The 20,130-nt window shown below is 42.6% G+C and overlaps 1 protein-coding gene and 1 pseudogene across 2 annotated transcripts in view; one reads left to right on the top strand and one right to left on the bottom strand.

Annotated features, from left to right (window-relative positions):
* Window positions 1-6,037, bottom strand: part of LOC138952507 (uncharacterized) — a 28,119-nt pseudogene extending 22,082 nt beyond the window's left edge.
* The window catches only part of LOC138952201 (filaggrin-like), a 48,422-nt gene that overhangs the window by 14,999 nt on the left and 13,293 nt on the right, over window positions 1-20,130 (top strand). The window lies entirely within an intron of this gene.

The following is a 20,130-nucleotide window of genomic DNA, read 5'->3' as shown; positions in this document are numbered from 1 at the left end:
AAATCGTTCTAATCATGAGAGATAAACGATAAATAAAAAGGTCACCAAAAATACCCAACCTGCCCCACCACGGGGCAGGTTGGGTACCCCTGTGGGGAAGGTTGGGTCAACTTGAGAAAAACAGCTATTATCCTGCCAAAATAAAGGTAAATTAATAAATTGACTAGCTGAACGATACCACAATTAACCCGTGTATATAATTGAGATATGAAAACAACCAACCAAACAAAGAAGAACAAGAAAATTGCCAATAGTAACAACTTACCAAAAACAAACACGAAGCAAAAAATAATATTAAAAAACATCAATGGAAAATAACATAACTTCGCATGTCTGTGCGTGTTGTTATTAAAAACATAACTGAAATAAGAGGTCAGGGTTGAATACAAATGGTGCCGTTGCTGTTGCAATAAACAAAACCTGTCATTCTGTAACACAAACAATATTTATAACTCATACACATGAAATACACGCACCCATCAACACACAATCGCGCGCGTACATACAAACAAATTCACCTATGATTCATATTTCATGCAATAACAAATTTATCCTACATACGTGAGAGAGACACTCGTGAGATAATAATCGTTCAAATCACACGTGTGTATATCATGTAAATGAGGTCATGTCAAGCAAGTCTGGCAGGGACCTGTTTTTCCACTGCTTACAGGGCTGAATATTGGCGGTCGCCCGATCGCCCCCGGCGGGTTCAAATCGCGTCGGGCGGGTTCGAAATTCTGCTGAAATCGCCCGCCGTGCGGGTTCAAATTTCGCTGAAGCACAAAGTCGTCTGTCACTTCTCTACTGCCCACTCATCCCCCCCCCCCCCCACTTTGAGAAGGACTCAGGACTACCACCAATCAAGGCCAGACACAGTGGCTAGACAGCTACCCCTCTCCGCCTCACTTGACCGTGTCACCACCCCTCCAGTGCCACGAGCCGCTGGCGATTGCATCAGCAGTCAAAATAGCTACTACCCCCCTCCCTCCCCCCTCTTTGCGCTATTCACTTCAACCCCTCTCTTATCTTATTCTGCGCTGACCAATCCTTCAGAGACTTTCCTCTCATATAAAAACTCGGTCATTGACCCCGGGTAAGAAGGTCAGTGTCTGGACAGGCAGCTGTGTTCAGATTGCAAGTACCGATCATTGACCCAGGTCTCAAGGCCAACCAGCTTTTACAATGCCTCGACTGCAGGACATTTTCAGTTAAATACACGTAAGTAAAATATGTAGGATAAACAGAATACTACATGGCTTTCGCTCGCAGTTCAATATTAAATTAAAAAACTCGTGTAAATCTGGTACGACACAGCAAGCCATGTAGTATTCTCTATATGTAAAGAAGGGGCAGGTTGGGTAATGACGGGGCAGGTCGAGTCACTGACCCAACCTGCCCATACCCTACCTGCCCCGCACAGGGTGCACAAAGAAATCGGTCTGTTACGTTTCGATTCAATTTAAATACGAATTTAAACAGCACAATTCACTTCTAAAATGAATCAGGTGTGTATACTAAAGATATCATCCATGAGCACCCTGTTAATCCACGTATAGAACAAAAAGTATGAGAGTCAAAAAAGTCACTTACTGTCAAATTTCATGGTGAAACCACCGGATCCATACTTGCACATCACTACCATTCAAACAAATTGGCGATAGGGACGCACTGGGACATTCAAAAACATAGATCGGAAACGAAACGGGAATATCTTTTCAATTGTGAGAGTTATTCAAGGTGACCCAACCTGCCCCTGACCCTACCTGCCCCACCCTCCCCTACTCACATTACAGAACATAACAGTATTCTTCTGTGTGGTAATCCATAAATCACTTCTTGTAGAGCTTCCAGAACACTGTATCATTTGAAAACAGGTCTACGAGTTGATGTCCGACTTTCGGCCGCCATTTTGAATCTTATAGACCGGAAAAAACTTCTAAAAAAGTTTTCACCACGTGGTACTAACTTATCTGAATTGTCAATGGGAAAAAACTGTGTTTAACCCCCTACAAGAAGTTGGACAGTGGTTACCTCCCATTTAGTTTTCACAAATGTCCTGAAAAGTGCTGATGTAAATGCCACGTACCTAGTACGTGTTTGGGCGTATGACAAACCAAACATGACCACGTACCTAGTACGTGCTGGGCAGTGAAGGGGTTTTAAAGAGCAAATTACTTCTGAATCTGTAATAAAAACAGCACTATGTACTTAGACAGCTTTCAGACTTACACAAACTGCTTAGACTCCATAAGAAAGCAAATTTAAGTAAGTTAGAAAAACCGCAAGAAAACAAAACATTAACAAAGAGTTAATTGCAGGCCGTCCATCGACTGAAACTGCATGGTCTGATTCCGCAAAGATTTATGTTAAAAGTGAACTTGTCTATCATTTGGTAGTGGTTAGCTTTGGTTCTGCCTCATTTGTCCATTGTTAAGGGTGACAGATGTGCCTTACATTCCACTCTTTTGGCTTTATATACAGCTGTATACTTCATATTATCGTGGATGCAGCATCTTGTTGAAGGAATCAATGTTTGTCATTCTCTTCTTTGTTCAATTTCTTTGGCTTTTAACACAAGCAGCAGCCATCGACGATATGTCAGATGCAGATGCGATATATTTCGCCCGACATCATTTTGGATTCTGTGAAAGGAAGTTTATTGAGTAAAGAGAGACAGTCCATCAAAGTTATGGTGGCGTCTCACCTTGGTTTTAAAGAAACACAGGCCAGCAAGCAATAGCTTCTCTCATAATGCACACAATCTGATCACGGATTGTCATGAGTTTGGTTTTGTTGGCGTTGTTGAGAAGACTATCTATGGCATACTATATACTATACCGAACACTAGTGTAAAGGCAGTTTTAAGGAAAGACGATAGAACATTTGTACATTTAGCAAAATTCATGTTGCAAATTAAAACACATCGCTTTCAGTCTATCTGACTTGAGGGACTCGGAGTATTTTCAGTTTTGCCTTTTATGGATCGTTTATGTTTAAGTGCTAACAAACTTTGTGTGTTTACAAAGCTAACACGAGCTTGAAAAAAAAACTCGCGTGCGTTAAAGAACCTGTAGGAGTAAAAATCGCAAATCAAGCTTGAAACAAAGATGAAACAAACCCGCTTGTGCGAACCAGCTTGGCCTAAAACAATCAAACATGAGCTGGAGGAAAGAAACGACGAGGAAATATAATAACTCGACCTGTCTCAAAATTTTGACCAACCGAACTTATCTAAGCTAAAATCCAGAAACAAATTGACTGCCAACGTTCCAAAATTCAGAATTTAAAAGAAACAAGAAAGGTATGTTGTTTTGTAACGTAACGTATAATATTGTTTTGTCAATAATTAACCGTTCCAACAACATACCTTGCTTGTTTTTTGATTATCAAAGCTTAGCAAGGAAAGATTTCTTGTAGCTATCCATTGATAGCTCGTGAGTAACTAGTTAGTTTGTTATTGGTTTGTGCGTCCCTTTAATGTATTAAGCGATGCGGAACCGATTCAACTTTGTTTCCTTTCTCGGTTTACATGGGGATCTCCGTGGTGAGGTACTATCAATCAATCAATAGGAAGCTTATATAGCGCGTATTCCGTGGGTACAGTTGTAAGCGCTAGCTTCATTCATTCATTTTTCTGATTGAATTTCCGTTTATTATGACTCTTGACACAAAAAAAGGAATATCGTTTTTGTGGTGCTACTTTAAAAATCCCTTCCTTTCCGTGTGAACGACCAACTACACCATAGATTTGTCCAGATTTGTGCACGGGCGTATCCTAGCGAGAGTATTTTAGCTCCCACATATATAGATTCATTAAAAAAATCAACAGCCTGCATGGATGCTTTTTGTGCAACGATGGATTTGTGTGCGCTGAATTAATGCCTCAGATTGACACGTGTCGCTTACGAAATTGATTAAGCAAGAAGCTGTCACTCTGTTAAGAAAGCAGTCAGTATGTAGAGGTTTGGTGTGTGTGTGTGTGTGTGTGTGTGTGTGTGTGTGTGTGTGTGTGTGTGTGTGCGTGTGTGTGTGTGTGTGTGTGTGTGCATGTGCGTGTGTGTGTGCGTGCATGTGCGTGTGTGTGTGTGTGTGTGCATGTGCGTGTGTGTGTGTGTGTGTGTGTGTGTGTGTGTGTGTCCAGGTGGAAGGATGCTCTTACTCGAGGTAAAATCCTGGACGAATCCATATCGATTTACAAGGTGTCTACACAGGAACTAATTAAGGAAAAAGAGCAAATAGTGCCCACAGTCCAGAAACTCTCTTTGTACACAACCAGTTCGCTGGCCTAAAGAGCAAAGTGACAAAGTGTGCTCAGGGCGTGGACACTCATAGCACATGACCATTTTTCATTTCATTTCATTTACTCTATCATCCCAATGCTGGGAAATTCGGGTCGCTTTCTCCCAGTGGGAAGCTAGCAGCAACACGAGTCGCGCTACCCAGATGTGTGCGTGTTTAAATCAGCCACCTGCACTGAGGGCAGAGGTCTTTCACGTGCCACTGTGGTGACACGGGGGTGGGACATGGATACCGTCTCTGCGTCTGCACATAAAGTTTACCCATGTCCTTCCCTGCCGGGATTCGAACCTGTGCCCTTGGGATCACAACTGAGTCCAGTGCTCTACCAACTGAGCTACCCGGCCCCTGGTTTGCAAGACTATACAGTGGAAATCTGTGCATAGCTATACAGACCGGGGACACAATTTGCGCATGACCAATTTGCACTTCTAACAAACAAGGGGGCAAACAGTCATAATCAAGAGTCACTCTCAGTATTCGAACCATTAGTGAGTCCAAAAATGCAAGGTAAAAAATGTTTATAGACTCACTGACTAATTAGTTTTACCAGAGACACACTTAGTACACGACCAATTAGTCCGTTCAGGGAGGCAAAATGAGGAGTGTCCTGAGTCCGGAAGCACTTTCGTGGTACAAGACCAACTCATCCCACAACGGGATTTTGCCAACCAGGAATTAGCATTGTGTTCCAGTAGGAAGCCCAGCCCAGGCAGCAGTTAAGCTTGGGTGTTGTGATAAGAAGATTACTATGACAGTCCCGGAAGGACCATTAGGGATGGAGTTCGTTCGATACGACCAATCTGCATGGGCTGTCCAGAGTAATAGTGATCATTGAATTGCAAATACTTATTTGAGTATGGGAACAAACGGTAAAGTAAATACTGTGGTGCAAATGTGTGTAGTGAGAAGATACGATCTATTCTGTCTGACTCTCAGGAGAGGTGAAGGCATTGTGTGTTCCTGACACTGACTGAACTAGAAAGTAGAGTAAAGTATATATACAATATCTCAAAAATATCTCAACTGCAGTGTCTCTCCCCTCCCCTACCCCTTATGTTTTAGAACCCCCCCCCCCCCCCTCTCTGACAAAAATCAAAGAAAATCAGGTCTTCAAGGCGAGGGACGGTTGAATTAAAGTTAGAATTGAACAGAAAATCTGAAAAGGGTACGTCCGAAATTGGGCGTCTTCAAAGGGGCTTCCATTGTATCGAGTAAACCCTATCTACAAATAAAGTGGGTGAAGTTTATTTCTGACTTGTAAAGCCGGATCTGCAATATGTGTAATTCAGACAACCATCTGTCACTACTAGTCAGACAAAAGAGTTTGATTTTTATTCACATGAACCTGGTCGGGGCAATTCGATCGAAGTATCGTAGGCTTTAACCTACCACTGCAGTAGTAATAAAGCTTAGGTGGAAGGTAAACTGAAGGGTACGATTCTCCAACTGGCCCTTGCGATGCACTTTGATACAAGATCCTGTGATGTTATTCCATGACGGTTTTGTTCATTAGTGCACATGAAACAAATGGTCACCGCCATCATACACCCTCAGCTTGACCTTTGGATATTAGCACCAGGTGGTCAGGTAACATGACTGACCGTGGAATTGACCCCTTGGTCTTACTGTCCTGTTGAGCGCGCTTCGGGACAATCACGCACTCTTGAGGCTCTGTCACAGTGTCAAAGCTCGACACTGATTGGTCGTTCTCCACATGTGCAGACTTTGCATTCATTAACTCTCACCCACCAAATATTCCGAAAAAGCGAATTGTATTATCATGGGAGATTCATAAACTTTTACAGCGTCTTCTGAAAAAACTAGCATTTAGACATTCGAACTTTGTATTTTGAACCTTGATGTGGTAACACTCTATCTTTTTCAAATTTCGAATTATGTATTGTACTCCTTGCTCTAATATTTCACATATTTATACTTTAGTCGTGTACTGGGTTTGTGGGTAAAATGAGTTATGTAACCTAACCTTCTCCGACTGTTTCAGGAACACTGTTTTGTTTCAATCCCGAATAAGCCATCTACCTAATAACACGGCTTTCAAATGGCCATTGACGGGCGCAGTGGCGTAGTGGATAAGATATCGACCACCTAATCGGAAGGTCGTGAGTTCAAATCCCGGCCGCGGCCGCCTGGTGGGTTAAGGTTGGAGATTTGTCCGAACTCCCAGGTCAACTAATGCGCAGACCTGCTCGTGCCTTATCGATCCCCCTTCGTGTGTACACGCAAACACAAGACCAAGTGCGCACGTAAAATATCCTGTAATCCATGTCAGGGTTCGGTGGGTTATAGAAACACGAAAATACCCAGCATGCTTCCCTCAAAATCGGCGTATCCTGCCTGAATGGCGTGATAAAAACAGTCAAAAACATGCGTGAACGTGGGAGTTTCAGTCCATGAACGAAGAAGAAGAAATCGCAATTGACGGTCCTGCATAAAGATCGATTAGTCTGACCTGGCTGATGAGAGGTTCCTGTCAAGTACTGCTAATCACCAGGTCTTGGTGAGTGTAATATTGACGTTGTAAGCGGATGACTGAGTAGATCCGATGCCAGCCTGCTTTTCCTCGCTTCAAAGGCTGGCCAGGCTCGAGTCATGCAGAAAATGCTCTGAGCTCGGTTGTTATAATGAGCATGCACTTTGACGTGTCCATCTTATCATTCTGTTCTCCACGAAGTCAGAGTAAGCTTTGTGAGGAGATGATTGACTAACGCATGTGCTAATTACCTGTTTGTCTTTCTCTCTCTGAACCTCGACCCCCCCCCCTCCCCTCTCTTCGTGTGTGCAAGCTTCAAGCTCTGTACGGATTTTGAATTAGATGCCGTTAAAACAAAAAGGAAACACGACAGAAACCAGTTTTAGTAAATCCTTCATCAAATGTTCGTCAGCCTGTCGCTGACTTCTTCAGGATGGCAATGACAAGTAGGAAATAACCGCACGTGATGTACAGTGTTTTTTCATGATGCCGTTAGTCTATCTCGCTCTGCCTACAGACACCCCCCCTCCCCCCATCTGGACTCTCTCTGTCTATCTTGCTCTATTACTATCTCTTCTCTCCGCGTGCGTGTGCATGCACATATGTGAATCAGAGAAATGGACGAATATAACACGAAAAGGATTTTGAATACTGACAATTCTCAGAGAGAGAAAGAGGAGAGAGAGAGAGAGAGAGAGAGAGAGAGAGAGAGAGAGAGAGAGAGAGAGAGAGAGAGAGAGAGAGAGAGAGAGAGAGAGAGAGAGAGAGAGAGAGAGAGAGAGAGAGAGAGAGAGAGAAGTGGGTATGAATGTGGCAGAAAAGCTAATCAACGCTCTGGACAAGATCTCTTGCCTTTACAGTAACGTGACAAGTCTTGTGTGAACGGTCAGTGGCAATCCAGTGGCTTGCTGGCGGGTGATGAGGTCGCATGTGTGTGCAATCAAGTGGACACTGGCTTTCAGGAGATCCAAGGGTCAGGGAGAGGCCAAGACAAGCCTCGACTAGTGGACAACTTGGACAACCATCTAAATTCTCTCTCGTTCCATGCGTACCCCTCAACCACACACCCACTTCAACCTTCGACCACACTGCTGCCTTGAAAGACTCTCTTTTTACTTCATCAAATGATCGAGAGCTCCTCTGTAGTCTCTCCTCTGAGTTTGCCTGCGGGACATGGGTTGTGGAAGACTGGACAACCATCTATCTTCCCTCTCATGCTATGGTCACTCACTGCCACCCCCCCCCCCCCCTATCCACGCTGTTGCACCACCTACTTCTTTTTCTCTTCAATCTAGTGTTTCCTTCTTTTCCTCGAATTATCTCTTCAGAGTGAGTTTGTCTGCGGGACATGGGATGTGGAAGCCTGGACAACTATCTATCTTCCCTCTCATGCCATGGTCACTCTCTGCCCCCCCATCCACACTGTTGCGCCATCTCCTTCTTTTCTCCCTAATCTAATGATCCTTTCTTCTGCCTTTTCCTCGTATCTCTTCAGAGTTTGTCTTCATGACATGGGTTGTGGACGACTGGACAAATGCCTATTTCCACGCCATGCTCATTATCACTTCTGTTTCAACCCCCTCCGCTTCCCCCTCTCCCGCCCCGCCGCCCCATTCAGCTCCCACCACCCCCACCCCCTTCTACCTCTGATCCGCTTCGTCGAAATCACTATCTTTCTCCTTCATGTAATAATCCTCCTTGGTGTCTGTTCTGAGTCTGTCTGCAGGACATGGCCTGTGAGCATGCAACTAGACAACCGAACCATTTATCTCCACTCTCATTCCTTGCTCGCTCCCTACACCCCCCCCCCCCCCATCCCTGCATAGCCTCTGTTACAACCCCTTTCCCTTCGTCTAACAATCCTCGTTATTTCCCTCGTCTCTCTTCCGAGTTTGTCTTCGTAAAATGGCTGTGGGCGACTGAATTACTATCCTCAGCTAATGCGCACTCTCTGTCATCATACACCCCCCCCCCCCCCCCATCCCCAGCCCCCGCCATTCAGCCAGTCATCTTTTTCGAGATTGTCTTTATGCCATGTTTGGTACACACACACTCTCTGTCTCTGTCTCTCTCTCTCTCTCTCGCGGCAATTCTCTTTGTATTAAGCTTTTCAAAGATACGTAAGGGGGGGGGGGGGGGGGGGGGGGGGTCGACGACGTATGGAATTATTGAAGCTACGCTGCTGCACATTTATTAAAGAATAACCTTAACAAGACTACATTCATTTACCCAACATGTTCCCTTTCAGACCTTCTCAATCGACTCGCTTATTCCGTTCCAATCTTTTCCAGCAAAAAAACTTCCATGAAAATGAGATTTGACAATCGACCTTGACCATTTACAAAGTCAAATTCCTTAACGATTCCCTTTGCACAATCTTCAGAGATAATTATGCCTATCTCTGTGCCACCATTACGCCTGTTACCAACCGACTCAGCAGATGGTCGGGCTTTTCGAAAGCATTAAAGCATCGCTCTCTCTCTCTCTTCCCCCCCCCTCTCTCTCTCTCTCTCTCTCTCTCTCTCTCTGACTAGTCCCTCTTTAGGGCGAGGGCCAGATGTAAAAAAGCAGATCACTGCTTACTCTATTACCATCGTTAAATAAAGAATTGTTCTTGTTCTTGTTCTTGTTCTCCAGAGAAGAGAGAATACTATTTTGTAAGATTTGAAAGTTTATCTTTATGTGTACTCAATTATGTGCTTGTGAAACATGTTCCTTGACATTTTTGTACTCCCCATGAAATGGGCCAGTTGTTCATTAAAGCATCGCTCTCTCTCTTCCCACCCCCACCCCCCACTCTCTCTCTCTCTCTCTCTCTCTCTCTCTCTCTCTCTGTAAATGTTCCTACCCTCTCTGTAACTTTGACTTACCCCATGCCTGGCTTATCTTCCCTCACAGTCCTAATCAAACCGTCTGTGGGGTCTAAGTAATTGTAATTCCACGCATGGTTCGATAAGCCCGACCATCTGCTGAGTCGGTTGGTAACAGGCGTAATGGTGGCACAGAGATAGGCATAATTATCTCTGAAGATTGTGCAAAGGGAATCGTAAAGGAATTTTGACTTTGTAAATGGTCAAGGTCGATTGTCAAATCTCATTTGTGAATGCGTGATGTATTGTGTAAAAAATTCCATCTCACACGGCATAAATAAATCCCTCCTTGAATATGTGCGCGATATAAATTGCATAAAAAAAAATGTTAAAAAAATTCCCTGCGCTTAGAACTGTACCCACGGAATACGCGCGATATAAGCCTCATATTGATTGATTGATTGATTTTCATGGAATTTTGTTTGCTGGAAAAGATTGGAACGGAATAAGCGAGTCGATTGAGAAGGTCTGAAAGGGAACATGTTGGGTAAATGAATGTAGTCTTGTTAAGGTTATTCTTTAATAAATGTGCAGCAGCGTAGCTTCAATAATTCCATACGTCGTCGACCCCCCCCCCCCCCCTTACGTATCTTTGAAAAGCTTAATACAAAGAGAATTGCCGCTGTTTATAGGTCGTAAACATTACCTGTTACAGAGAAGGCCAAGACACTGAATAACGCACGTAGGACTTCTTGCAAAATTCTAGATTCAGCCACGATCTGCAGACAGCTAACTCTCATTACTTTGGAAAATTGTTGATTTAAACTGACATGTTTACAGGGAATGCAGAGCCTGCATAAATAGCCGACACTTGACACAATTTGTTTTAAAATGTTCGTGGCAAGGTTCAAGGGATCTCAGTTTTTCAACCTTGCAAGGTCGATAAAGACACAGAACTGAAACAGCACCACACACACACACAGACAGACTCACACAGACACACAAACACACAGAGACAGAGACAGACAGACACAGACACAGACAGACAGACAGACACACACACACACACACACACACACACACACACACGCACACACACAAACACACACAGCCGTTGCCTGGTATCTGAGCACGAATTCTACCTTGGGTTACAGGTATTCTGTTCTGTAGTGGGGCAAAGCGTCCACGCCCGCTTTTGATGAAGGCAATGGCAAACAAGAAGAATTGATTGCACTGCTCTCGAGAGTGAAGCATGCCCAGAGTCTGGTGAGGTCAATACGTGAAAACAGAGAATGAGATCCCAAACCCTGTACACGATAACGATAATCGGTTTTCATTTTGGATTCAGGAAAATGCTGCATGCGTTCTTTGAATAAATGTGACTATCAAAGAATAGCCTTTGTTCAGTTCTAGCCGCACTCAGAAACATTTGGTGCAGCTCGCTATCAGACAACCTTACTTAAAGCCCCAGTATGTCTCAAATGGTTTACAAAACGATTTAAATCTTCTAATAAAAAAAGCAGTTCTAATCTTATGGAACACACTTGCAATAGCATTTAATAGCATTAAATGAAACAGTTCGTTTGAATTGCTATTTAGCTCGCGTAAACCACACACCGGATTTCGTGGTTTATGTAACCCCTGAGCCATCGTGAACCCGTGTGATCCACTTTCCTTTTTTTTCACAATTTAGTCGTCAGTTTGTGATTTCAATGCGACTGGCTGCATCTGCAATAGCACGTTATTGTGTATCTCTGATTCTAAAACGCAACTGATCTTGTCTTGATTAAAAAAGAAATCTTTTATGATTTAAGAATGTTTGTGTTACAAGCTTTCAATTTATTATTTAGATTTTAAAAGTTAGTTCTAGCGCCAAAACGAGGCGCCTGATTGTAGATCAGACGGTCCACGAAAATAAATTCTTTGAAAATGTCTCACTCTCGACGGAAAGCAGCCAGGATGTTCCCGTTCAGTGAGCGTTCAAATGGAAGGGTGTTTGTACTATGTGTAAACGCTTGACAGTGTCTGTGATGGTTTACGGGAGGCTTATTGTGCCTTTAACTAGTGTTTATTTTCCGGTCTGCGTTCTGATTACACAAAATCCACCAACTCTTAAAAGGGAGTCGTCATATCCTGCAAATGCGTTATAATTGTAACCACGAAAAACTAATTTTTGTTTGTTTGTTTGCTTAACGCCCAGCCGACCACGAAGGGCCATATCAGGGCGGTGCTGCTTTGACATATAACGTGCGCCACACACAAGACAGAAGTCGCAGCACAGGCTTCATGTCTCACCCAGTCACATTATTCTGACACCGGACCAACCAGTCCTAGCACTAACCCCATAATGCCAGACGCCAGGCGGAGCAGCCACTAGATTGCCAATTTTAAAGTCTTAGGTATGACCCGGCCGGGGTTCGAACCCACGACCTCCCGATCACAGGGCGGACGCCTAACCACTAGGCCACCGATTGACAGAACTAATCATAAACAAAAGAAACATGAATAAACTAGAACATTCAAATCCAAAAACATTCGCTCGGCTTCCTGACGAGTGGACGTAAACTGATAGAACTATCAAGATAAGTTTTGTGGTGAATATTTGTTTGTCTGTTCACTTAAAAGACCGTTGGGTCGACATATCTGTGAATGCATTGTTTTGTCAATAACAAACGTTCAAACAGCCTACCTTTCTTGTTTTTTGATTTAGAACATTCAAAGCAAGTCCACTTTTCTTTATGCTCTCTGTTACTATTCCCCCTGCAAATACACATGCATGCTTCAGTGGGACCCCCCCTTTTAAGACCCCCCATTTTAAGACTCCCTCCTTTTAAGACGTGATTTTCTCAGATTTGTAGAGGTCTTAAAAGGAGGTTCCACTGTACACAGTATACTCAAAACCACTTGACAGCGTACTCAAGCTTAGACCATCCCATGTCAAGTCCAACTGAATCGATGCGGCTTATATGGTCTTGAACCAATCTTGTGGCAGAATTTCAATATGTACTCCAGTAACCTTTAAAGAAGATACAAAAAAAGGTGTGCACTGAGGAGAACCCTGAAGGTCAAAAACACAAGAAAATGATGGTAAGGAGGTCATTGGAACAATGGCAGAGAGAGAGAGAGAGAGAGAGAGAGAGAGAGACACACACACACACACACACACACACACACACACACACACACACACACATAGAGAGAGAAAGCGTGCGTACATACGTGTTTGCGTTCGTCTGTAAGTGCGTGTGTGTTTATATATTTTCAGAGCATATTGTTTTTTATAACCAAACCTGACACAGCATTCTTTGATCCAGCTAGAGAAAGATACGGGAGAAGAAAAAGCATAAACCCTTCTATACCCAATGACTGATTGTTCTTCTCTATTGATTGCTGAGTTTGTGTCCCGCTGTGGTTTTTCATCTCAGGCGCCCCATTTTTCCTTTCCGTTTTTCTTTTTATTAAATTACGTCTTGGGTTTGGTTATGTAGTGACAAATATTATTCAGTATGTTTGTTTCTGTTTTTCTTTTCACCCGTCCATCTGATCACACTGACTCACACACACACACACAAACACACACACACACACACACACACACACACACACACACACACACACACACACACACACACACACACAAACACACACACACACACACAGATCCCCCCCCCCCCCTCCGTCAAGAGACATACTTCCCTGCCCACTGTGTGCTGCGGTAATTCATCAGTTTTACCCGGCCATATCGGCTGAGATGCCCTGTTTCGGCATTTTATGCAGTCCCACTGATACAAACACGCACACACACACACACAGACATGCACGCACGCACGCACACAGACCCACATCCCCCACCCCCCCGTCATCAGATATACACACATACAAAATAATAAACACTGTTTAAACAACACTTTTCCCAAATAAACAAAGGAGGGGACCGAAGAGATAATCGAGTTCCGTTGACACAAGCGCGTGTATCCAATGCCGATTTTGCCGTCTATCCGTCCCAAAGTTTTACTGACATCTCCCGGCGAAATAACACGATAATAGCTGTTTTCCTGTGATAGTGTTTTTCGCTGTGTCAATGAAAAACGTCTGGCAAGCTGGCTATGTGCTATCGATTGTAGTGTAATGGCAGGTGGAGTCTCTGATTAGAGAACAGTATGAACGAAATAATGTGGACAAGGAAGACAGGAGATTATGGCTTGTGGAAATGATTTAGCTCTAATTGCGGACAGACTGTAGTATAGGGTTTCTTGTGAAAATGTGTTTTGCGCCGAATATTGGCATTAGAGATGGGAGAGAGAGAAAGAGAGAGAGAGAGAGAGAGAGAGAGAGAGAGAGAGTTTTTTTGAGAGAGAGGGAAATAGGGAGAGAGAGAGATTGAGAGGGAGAGTGCGTGTTTGCATATGTGTGTGTCATTGTGTGAAAGATACAAAAAAAAAACACCCCAGAAATAAATAAAAGGATGAAAGAAATAGAAACAAAGAAGGCCAAAAGCCGCAAAAGACAGAAGGACAAGAACGGGTGATAGAGAAAGTAGGGACGAAAGACATTGCATTACAAACTAAAAGAAGTTGAGGGCAAGTGAGAGAGAGAGAGAGAGGGGCAGACAGACAGACAAACAAAGAGATAGAGAGAGAGTGGGGCAGACAGAAAGAGAGAGAGAGAGACAGACAGACAGACAGACAGACAGACAGACAGATAGAGAGATAGACAGACAGACAGACAGGCAGGCACAGATATATTTAATCGTTATTGCCATTAGTATCACTAGCAAAACAAAAAAAGCATCAAAAACAAATACTTAGCTGAACTTGAGCAACTCGTAAACAAACCAGGAAATCAGCTGCGAAATAAAACAAAAAAAGGGTGGGACCGAATTTCCCCTTGATATGACAGAGACAGAACAACGCCATTTATTAGAAATCCGATGCGATTGCTTCTACCTCTCAAACGTGAACACCCCAAACAATCTGAGTCCTTTGGAACTAAAAGAAATACACTGTAAAACGGAGATTTATTGAGAAAATGTGTCAAATGTCCTCCTTCCCCTTCATGAATAACGCATAAACTTGCAATACATGTTTAGAAAAGCCATGGCACCAACTGCGTTTAGCCTCAGAAAAATCGTTCAAGTAGTTGTACTTGAATAGTCGATTAAGTGCTACTTCTGAGCTACGCGACTGGACTCATTTATCCAAATATTCAAATTCATGCATTACATAAACAGCCCTCCGCATTTTAAGTGATAATGACTGAACATATGAATTTTAGAAAGAATTATCAATTTCTGATAATTTATTACCGCTTTGCCCTTCGTGGTTTTTGGTCAAGTTTTGTCGTATAATTGTTGTTTTTGTTGTCTGAAAAAGTGTAGCCAAAATGCATGACAGTAGACTTTGTGGTAGAAACAAAGGCGGGTCTGTATAAATCGAGCACGATCATCCTTGGAGTTAGCGGCATAGCATAGCAGTTGATCGTAATGATATGAGCGAGGTACTCAAGTCGCTCGCAAAATGAATCATGTCAATACACAATGTTCGGAAATAACTCTGTCGGCTTTTTACATTTAGTCAAGTTTTGACTAAATGTTTTAACATAGAGGGGGGAATCGAGACGAGGGTCGTGGTGTATGTGTGTCTGTCTGTCTGTGTGTGTGTGTGTGTGTGTGTAGAGCGATTCAGACTAAACTACTGGACCGATCTTTATGAAATTTAACATGAGAGTTTCTGGGTATGATATCCTCAGACGTTTTTTTCATTTTTTTGATAAATGTCTTTGATGACGTCATATCCGGCTTTTCGTGAAAGTTGAGGCGGCACTGTCACGCTCTCATTTTTCAACCAAATTGGTTGAAATTTTGGTCAAGTAATCTCCGACGAAGCCCGGACTTCGGTATTGCATTTCAGCTTGGTGGCTTAAAAATTAATTAATGACTTTGGTCATTAAAAATCTGAAAATTGTAAAAAAAAATTTTTTTTATAAAACGATCCAAATTTACGTTTATCTTATTCTCCATCATTTTCTGATTCCAAAAACATATAAATATGTTATATTTGGATTAAAAACAATCTCTGAAAATTAAAAATATGAAAATTATGATCAAAATTAAATTTTCGAAATCAATTTAAAAACACTTTCATCTTATTCCTTGTCAGTTCCTGATTCCAAAAACATATAGATATGATATGTTTGGATTAAAAACACGCTCAGAAAGTTAAAACGAAGAGAGGTACAGAAAAGCGTGCTATCCTTCTCAGCGCAACTACTACCCCGCTCTTCTTGTCAATTTCACTGCCTTTGCCATGAGCGGTGGACTAACGATGCTACGAGTATACGGTCTTGCTGCGTTGCATTGCGTTCAGTTTCATTCTGTGAGTTCGACAGCTACTTGACTAAATGTTGTATTTTCGCCTTACGCGACTTGTTATGGGTTGTGGAAGAGTGAAAACTCTTGGAAACAATGAGGCAAGCTTTCCCACGTGACATTAATGGCCAAACGCTAGCGAGGGGCGTGTTTGGACAATTGGACAGAGACCACGCATGGGTAAGCTTGCTGCCTCAATGTTTTCAAGAGTATCAACTCTTTCGCAACCCATGCAGAGTTATTTGTGGAAATTGTCTATTACGTTCTAGTCAGTTCAAGGAGCTGCGTGAATAGGCTGACAGACACAGAGAAGGTTAAACTGACTGTTGTCAACATCTCTGAGGTTTTCTTCTTCTTCTTCTGCGTTCATTGGCTGATACTCCCACGAACACTCGTGTTTTTTGCACGAGTGTTATTTTTACTTGTATGACCGTTTTTACCCCTCCATTTGTACAAGATTTTGAGGTATTAAAAGTGAGAAAAAAAAGATGCTGCGGGATATATTGATAATCAATTTCAAGCAGAACTGAAAAACCGAATAATGCCCTACTACAGTAAAACACAGATGAAGGCAGTGCTGCTAATGATAAAGCAACGCACGCAAAACCATGCAATAATCCTTTAAAAACTAACAATAACAAAAACCAAACATTCATACAATTGAATGGATAAACGATGACAACAAAAGCAATTTTGTTTGACGTGATTATTATACACATAAATACAAACAATTGTACAGACGAACGATGATTACAAAAGCAATTTTGATTCACTAGACGAAGACTGCACATTATATAAGGTTCGTGATGGCAGAATTGATGAAAAACGACAGTTAATACAGCATACTATTTTTCAGCATCATTCCTGTCGATTAGCACCTCGACAAGCATTATTTCATGTCACTAATTAATTAACAACGTCTGCCACTCTTTTTCTCTCTTCCTCATATGCGCTGATATTCAGTACGTCAGCATTCACGTACGTGTCATTATGGGGGCGAGGACGCCCCCATTCTATACGGATAGTTTAGAGGTTGACCATGGGCAGCGCCATTTTGTTGTGAAATACGTCATCAGTTTGTGTACACAGGAAGTTGTGACATCCGTCACCCTATGGGAGGGGTGGAGGCAACATTGTTCATCTGTAGAAAGTTGTGAAATCCGTCACCCTATGGGAGGGGTGACGTCAAAATTGGTCATCACAGAGTTTGTGTAACACAGGAAGTTGTGAAATACGTCACCCTATGGGAGGGGTGACGTCAAAATTGTTCAACAAAAACATGATATGTCGCATTGTGCAGGGTCAACTGCAACAAACTCAAACCGAGCCATTCATACCTAGCTGTATTTGAGAGACTTATATACCCGACATTTTTATTTCTTATTTTTAGCACAGGTGTAGGAAAAATCATGAACCAAAATGTTATTTATTTTCTAATTTAACATTTTTTTTACAAATATGACCATGGTCTTTTAACCATACAGTGACATTAAACATTGTTATGTTAAAAAAAAGAAAAAAGAAATAAAGCTTTTGTGCACAAATCAGAAAATACATTGTACATTTTACCTACAGGCCAAACAGTGTCTGTTGGCGGCAGAGGGCCCAGCAAGTTGCTATTTTTAGATCGATTAAAAGTTGTCAAGAACAGGCGCTTACATTTGGATGTGTCCACTGATAGTAGGTTTGGTTGTGATCAATCAGAATGATGTAGGAATAAAAATGTATGACAGTTTGGTATGATGACATGTAATTCAAATATGCTGAAATGTAATATTATACATGATATAATATTATTATGGCTGTTGCCATGACCATGAACCCCAAGAAAGGTTTAATGTTATGTAAAATCAAAATACCAAAATCAAGCACCTACTAATCTGGTCTCCGGTGCGGCTTGGACCAAAAAAGGATGGACACGCAACTCGCTCAGCCAGCCAGCGCTGCGAGACTTACAGCGGCCAACTTCGCCGCGGCGCGCTCATTGGCTAAGTATTGAACTTGCGTCAAGGCCGATGCGCGTAGATTCCCAGAATGTTTACTTTCGGTTAGATTCTTCGACAGCATTCGCAGAGGTGACTGCCGTATTGTGTACCGCAGTCAGAAGTAATTTATTACTTTTGGGAGTTTAGTAACGTGATATCAGTTTTCAATTGTTCGTTCACTTATATTGCTTTCAGATTTAACACACAAGAAACAGTAGCACGGTTTTCGTTGCGAAAATGTGCATTGGCAGTGCTACGCGATCGAATTGTGTATTATGTACACGCGGTGTTTTTCTCAGGAAAAGACCGAAGCGACATGTGACGTCAGTCGTTCAGCCCGCGAGCGGTGGGATGGGGGGGTTCACATGGTTTGTTTGTTTCAGAACCACACCCATATACACACATTTCACATGTAAACCATTTGTCCGCCCCCTGTCGATATTTATCGACTAAGTTCCTTGTTGTGTACTGCGCTCACAATAATAACGCTCAAATAAACACGCCAATGGCTGCTCGCGAACACACAATTAGTCACTCACGTCTCTTCGGGCGTGCTTCCAGTCCTCGGAGACGTCACGCCTGTTTATTATATTAACGGTTGCCATAGAAACGGAACATATACAATAAGCAAATAGGACGTGTTCGTGTGGAGATCGTTTCGGTGCTATTATAGCGATCTTTGAGGACAGTATTCGTTGTGACGCACACACACACACGCACACTCTCGCACACACACACACACACACACACACACACACACACACACACAGTCACACGCATACACACTCACATACACACACGTAAAATATGAAAGAGTTCAACATACATAACATCAGCAAAATAATGAAGTAAATGGCCAAAGCATACATAAGCGTGCATTCAACAGAAAATGCTGTCGCATCCGGTCTTTTCGCCTTTTAGACTAGAGTGTAGGCGTTATTCTGACATTTATGGAAAAAGCGTAATACTGTTAGCTCGAAAGGCGTTTTCGATTATATTAATGTCACAAGAGATGCAAAGTAACAAGAGAGGATACAAAGAAGGCAGGTGTTAGTATTGATTTCGTGTCAAACATGTCTTTTTTGCTTAAAAATGTAGCTGCGTATTTTGAGGTATCAGTTAGTGTAATTTAGTCTTTTTCCTTTTTTTCAAAATTGATGAATATAATGTCCAATATTTTCATACCGGTCTCGGTTGCTTAAAAAAAAGAAAAAAAAGAAAAAAAGAAATATCAAGCTGATGAGATTTGAACAGTTCCGAGCACAAACACAAGTAACTTTGTTCAGAATAATCCCTCAGAGACTTACTATATCATCTTTCAATGAACCCCCCCTCCCCCTCCCCCTCTCCCGCCCGCTCTCTCAATCTTGACGAATTATTTTATTCCAACGGCTGCCAGATTTCACTTACGTATCCATAATTTACAAGTGACACAAGGCACATTACATGCACAACTTGAACGTCTCTCTCTCTCTTTCTGGGTCAACGCCCAAACTTGGACCGTCGTCACGACCATGCATGACAAGCAGTCTGCACGTGACAACTGTGGACTCAACAATGCTTTATGCAACGCGTGGAATACACTGAGACATCGCGATGTTCGATTGCCCGTGCTTGTTATGTGTCTGCGAGCTGTCCGGCGAAGATGCCGAACTAGCTTAGTTGTGTAACTATCTGTAAGCAGATTCTAATCATGATTACCTGAAATGAGTGTAAACGCTTATCAAATAGACCTGACTGACTATTATGTCGAGCTCTTTGGAAAGTGTGTGTGTGTGTGTGTGTGTGTGTGTGTGTGTGTGTGTGTGTGTGTGTGTGTGTTTGAGTGTGTCAGTGTGTGTGCGTGTGTGTGTGTGTGCGCGTGTGTGTGTGTGTGTGTGTGCTTGAGTGTGAGTGTGTGTGTGTGTGTGTGTGTGTGTGTGTGTGTGTGTGTGTGTGTGTGTGTGTGTGTGTGTGTGTGTGTGTTAACGTGCGTGCGTATGTTTGAGTGACTGCACGTGATTATATTTATGTATTTGTAATGAGACAACAGGAGGGGGGAACATGTGCACAGGGAGATAGTGATCAAGGGGGAGGTCGTAGAGAAGGTAGAGCAGTATAAGTATTTGGGGGTGATTATAGACAATAAGTTGACATGGAAACCAAACTCTGATGCCCTTGTGAAGAAACTCCACT

This window comes from Littorina saxatilis, linkage group LG17 (assembly GCF_037325665.1).
Source record: "Littorina saxatilis isolate snail1 linkage group LG17, US_GU_Lsax_2.0, whole genome shotgun sequence".
NCBI classification, from domain to species: Eukaryota; Metazoa; Mollusca; class Gastropoda; order Littorinimorpha; family Littorinidae; genus Littorina; species Littorina saxatilis.
Note: the sequence above shows the minus strand (reverse complement) of the source record. Positions and strands in the feature narration are given on the sequence as shown.